Source organism: Mesocricetus auratus, unplaced genomic scaffold (assembly GCF_017639785.1).
Source record: "Mesocricetus auratus isolate SY011 unplaced genomic scaffold, BCM_Maur_2.0 Super-Scaffold_100018, whole genome shotgun sequence".
NCBI lineage: Eukaryota > Metazoa > Chordata > Mammalia > Rodentia > Cricetidae > Mesocricetus > Mesocricetus auratus.
Genome location: NW_024429199.1, coordinates 5,256,907 through 5,262,906, shown reverse-complemented (window position 1 = coordinate 5,262,906; position 6,000 = coordinate 5,256,907).

Below are 6,000 nucleotides of genomic sequence, written 5' to 3'. Positions count from 1 at the left end.
CAATATGAAATGTATACTGTGAAAAAGAAGTTGTACTTTCTCTTAGGATGTTTTAGTTTCCCAATCTTAGAAATATCTAACCCAAGCTTTCTGATCTCAAGATAAATTAAGAAGCCTCAGAGACAGCCCCTATTTTGAGAATTTTGACAAGGACAATTTGAACCTTCTTACAGAATTTGGAGCTGGAAGAAACGAGAAAAGGTTGGAAATGGGGAAGCGAAAGCAAAATGGGAGGTGACATGTCTCAGCAAGTGAAAGTGCTGCTGTGCAAACCTGAAACCTGATTTTGTTCACTGGTATACGTGACATAAAGAGAGAATCAACTCCCAAAATTTGGCCTCTGACCTCTGTACATACACCATGGCATGCCAGAATGTACACACACACACACACACACACACACACACGCATGCACGCACATACACACACACATTTATAAACAATAGTAATACATAAAAATAAAAAACTAAAACCGTAGAAGGAGCCAACAGAAAATCCATCTGGTACCAAGAAAGGAACAAACACATGAAGGGAGATAGATAAAGGAAAGCTTTCATTAAATTTTCATCCCAAAGTCAAGTAAGGAAGAATAGCAATCCAACATTAGGGGAAAAGGAAATTTCCTAAAACAAGCATCATGTGGTGAGAAAACAATCACCTTAAACAGAGGAGGCACCAGTTTAAGGAACTCTGATAGTTCAGAAAACCTCCAGAATATTGTACTTTGGCTTTACTCTCCTATTACCAGTTGGCTGGGGAATGTAGCTCTATTCAGATGCAAGTCATGAACAAGCAAGGCCCAGTTCCCTTGTTGTTAGATAGCAACTGAGACTTAAGGGCAAGAAGCACAGTGCTCAGTAGCTAATGTTAGCAGCTCTGTCAAACATCTTTGGTGGCCAATGGTGACTCTTTAGAGCCCTTCCAGCAGCCAGGCCAGATATTCCTTGATTGTCTTCTGCTGTCTGCTCGTCTTCTTTTCTGAATTTCTTTTTATCTCTCCACAACCTTTTGTCTTCTCTGTTCTTTCAGTTCTGTGATGCTCCTTCTTGTCTTACCTGTATTTCCACAATCCTGTGCAGCATTCATTCTTACTCTCCATTCCTGACCACTCTGAAACTCTTCAATTATCTTTTAGCTGTTTGGTAGGCCAGAGCCTAGTACTCTGAAGAGTTGGGAATGTCTGACCTTCTGTTACCAATACAGCCCACTCTATCCACAATAAGCACAAGACAATAATACCACTCTAAGAAGTTTATAGGGACCCAGAACCAGGGGAGACAGTGCACAGGTGGGAGTTCTCCTGCCTTTTATAGTTCAAGAAACTTAATTTCTTAGGTTTAAAAGTAAAGACAGAAATGCTCCAGTAGTCCTTTATTTCTCACCACAATGCCTATGGCCCTTCCCTCAGGAGTTTGATTTCCAGGAGTAGGGTGTGTGAATTGATCATGATCTTTATATGAAATTTTTAATTCAGATTCTCATTATTATTCTTGGTTTCCCTCTGGGTGAGAGCATTCAGATTTTCTAAGATTAATTTAGCACAGAAGAATATCTGTCAACTATGGTATATAAGAATTCTGGATGAAAATAATATTTCTTCAACAAAGAAATACCAATGACATATATATGTACACCTGTATCTCTCAAATGGGCTTAGTGAATACAAGAAATGGTGATGCAAACTTTTAATCCTAGCACTTGGGAGGTAGGAGCAGGCAGATTGCTGTGAGTTTCAGGCCAGACTGGTCTACAGAGTGAGTTCCAGGACAGGCTCCAAAGCTATACAGAGAAACTCTGTCTCTAAACACCAAAATAAATAAATAAATAAATAAATACATACATACATACATACATACATAAACAAAATTTATTTTTGATGTTTTTTTCTGTTAGCTTATGCATTTGTTTGGCTTTCAAATTTTATCTGAAAACTTAATATAAGTTCTCAGTCATATAATCATTTTTCCATAGAGCAAAGCTATGCAATTTGTTTCCTATATTCCCTTGTCTAAGGTTAAATTTTCCACATAATTTTGTTACATAAACAATGATGTTGACAATATTACTTCACATTTTGTAAACAAAGCATTAGAAAGAACTTCTTTGTGTATAACATAACCTCCAGGAGTTTCAGGAAATAGGTAAAGAAAGAATTTCTGTATCTGATTCCAGTGTTGTAAAATTGAGTATTAGTGTATTCAAGAATTTATTTGGCCAATGATAATGATGGTGACATCGTTCATAGAAACAGAGTTTATATTCTAGTGTGCTTCTGAAAATTAGGATAATTCACAATGATGTAAAAAGAAAACATACAGAACCAAAACACACACACATACACACACAAAAAAACACAAGTCTTAAAGTGCAGATTTCAGAGGAGCAACTGTAAAAACCTAACCTTCACATCAGCACATGGAAAAGGTACCGAGTGACACTTCAATAAAAGTAGATAAAACTTGTTCTGTGTTCACCCACTAGTATTATTAATACCCACTGTATTAGCTTCCCATGGAGAATGATTACTATCAACTGACAGCAAAGCATTGCACTGTGGGCGTGGCCTGTCTGTTGTACTTCTGAACCCACCAGCAGAAGATTGTATCTGTCACCAGCTTGCCAGGGGAATGGAGAGGGACTCAGGACACCTCATCCCTCTCTGAGAGTCTATAAGAAGTTAGTGGTTCCTGGGGAAGGGAGAGACATTATCTACAATAGTGTAGACAATGGCAAGGTATTCAGGCTTCTGTAAAATCTTTTTATCCATGGTCCCATGAGTGACCCTAGCGAAAGTTATTGGGTCACACACCATGAAAGTAGAAGGGGAATTAATTGGGGTCAATAGGAATAGGATGATACCAAGGGAGGGTAATGGGGGTGAACATGTATAAAATCCTCCTAATGAAAACCATCATTTTGTATGATTATTAAATGCTATTACTAATTAACATTTTAAAGACTGAGTTAGTTCAAATGAATATGTCAATCATTGTCAGTCTCCTGGGCAGGAGAATACTCCTCAGGAAAACCATATGCTCAGAGACTTTATAATATAGTATAAGGGTTGGTTACATCAACAAGTAGGTCAGCACAATGGTCTTCTGGCCACTGTCTACTCTCATTCCATGAGTATTGTCCCTTCCAGTGACCCCTTCGAGTAACTACTCTGTAATAAACTTTGTTCAAAACACACACACACACACACATACACACACACAAATAAGTAAAAACATGGTACATCACATGGTACAAATAGCTCAGACAATAGAAGGGCTTGCCTGTAAGTATGAAGACTTGAGATTCCTGGATCCCACATGGCAGCAAAAGAGAATGAACTTCCTAGCATCTTCCTCTCCCTTTCACAGTCACCCACTGACATGCACACGCATCACACACACATACATCTACACATGCACACTCTCTCACACACATACACATAATTAAGACAAAAGACAAACCTGAGTTAACTGATGTATTTTATAAGTCATAATAAAGTGAAAAGGCATTCATTTTCTATGCAACTAAATGAAAACAAAGAACACACTCAAATGCAGAAGTAGGCCAAAAGCTACATCATCTCTCTATTGGTGTTTCTAACTTCTGGAGTTTGTTGACATGCCAATGTCATCTGTCACATTCAACTCATATTTTGCTTATATTGGATTTTTAGTTTACAAATAGTTTTAATTCTACTTAGTAACTGTATAATCACTGCAATAACTAGAAATTCTTGATATTATTTTTCTTATAATAATTATGAACAATAATAGCTATGATATTCAGTGTTGTCAACACTGGAACATATTCTTTATAGAAGTAAAAGAGAACAAAATCTTTCAAACTTTTAGCAACACAATCTGACAGGGACCTATTGAAATTCAGGCTCACAGCACATAACCCACTTTTGAAATGTTATTAATCAAAAACAATGGTGTCACATGGTGAATTTATATGAAGGAATCATTATATATTTCTGTTCATTTAAAAATCTCTAAGTCATAGATGAATTTAACCATCTATTGAATGAGAAGCATATCATAGATAAAGAGGCTTTATTTAAGATCCAAAGCTCACTGTCATTTCTCACATACATTTCATCGGGAAAGCAACAGTTGACTTTTGGGGAGGCTAGATGATATGTCAATAAAACAATATGTGTTATGAATTTGTTGTATATTTTTATATTTTGGTATTTTGTTTTTAATTCATAAAAAGGCAAATATTAATGAATATAATAAAACAAAAGTTGGATCCCCATCTTACATAAAAATCAGTTGAAACTGGATCAAAAAATCTCAGTCCTCTTTCAATGACACACATCCTCCAACAAGGCCTTACTTCCTCCAGCAAGGCCACACTCATTCCCACAAGGCCACACCTCCCAATCCTACTAAGTATTAAAATATATGATCCTATGGGGGACATTTCTATTCAAGCTACCACAGATAGTTAAGTTGAACATTCTTCCATGTATTTTTGGCTATTGGTATTTCATCTTTGAGCTGTTGTCTATTAAGTAGTTCATGTTGCATTATGTGGTTTCCTGTTAGTTTTATAAGTTCTTTGTATATTCCAGACATTAATCATGTCAGATACTTAACTAATGATGATATAATATCCTACCCAATAGGCTGTGTCTTCATTTTACTGTAGCCATTTTTACTGTCAGACTTGCAGACAGCATCTCCTTTCTGTCTTCCCTAGTGTCTGTGATGGCCATTTTCTTATCTTTTTACATGATGTACTGTTTTTTTTCTCTGCAGAGCAAAGCCACCCTCCTATTCCTAACTTTATTTGAATGTAATGCTCTCTGGAGGAATGCCAATATACACAGCTAGCATATGGCAGCTCTTCCACCTTGAAAGTAGAACATATACAAAAATTATTTAGAATCAATTATTTCATAAATTAGTACCATAAATTATCATTATTTCATAATTTATTTCACAAATAATTATTTATAGATTATTAATTAATAATTATTAACAATTAATAATTATTTATAAATAATTAACAATTATTTCATAAATTATTATCATAAATTATTTATTCACTGCAAATTTATTTTTGCCTCCATCTAGATATTTAGCTTTCTAATAGTTTATTCATATCATTGTGGCTCGGGGATAGTTATTTATATGATAGGCTATAATTCTTTACTATTTTATTTATTTATTTCTCAAGCTTCTACAATTTCAGCCATTGAGCAAGCTCTCTGTGCCTTTGACATATTTCTATCACAGTTAATGGAGTGCTCAGGGGCATGAGAGTGGCACTTTATTGTTCTCTGATATTACAAGATGTGGTCTCACCATACATATTTCTTGCCTGAATCTTACAATCAGTTATGTATTCAAAGAACCTGGTTCCTTTTCTAGACAACAATATTGAAAACCAAGATCTGGTTGTTATATGGTTAATAATTTGATGGCCATGAAAGAATCCTGAAACCAAAAGTTTTGCAGGTGCTAATCTCCCCTAACAAGTACAAGTTCACCTAAAACTGGGTAATTGCCCAGTGTTCACATGCAAGCGAGGAGAGAACACACTGAGAAGCACATGGGCAGACATTTGAGTCACAGATTTACTGTTTAGGTGAACTGTGACTGAGGACCACTTACCTACTCTTCAGATAGTCTCTCATGCTCACTCTGACTGGGCAAATAGACTTCATGTCCTTAGAATTGTCTCAAAACTTAAAGAATCTTGCAAGCAATCAGTATCAAATTCATACCAATTTAGTTTTAAAATCAAACAGTCTACTTTCATGGTAACTACCTGCCCAAGCAGTGAGGTTCTTTTTGCATGCACTATATCATTTCATTCTCACAGCAACACTGTAACACTCATCTCCATGTTAGAAATAAAAAACACTGAAATTGACATGCGTAAAAAGTTAAATAAAAATATATGGATAAAAAGATGAGTTAATTTAGTAAGTAGAAAGTTCTTAACAGTGTGGCCCAATCATGTTCATGTCTGCTTGATGGTAATTCCTTT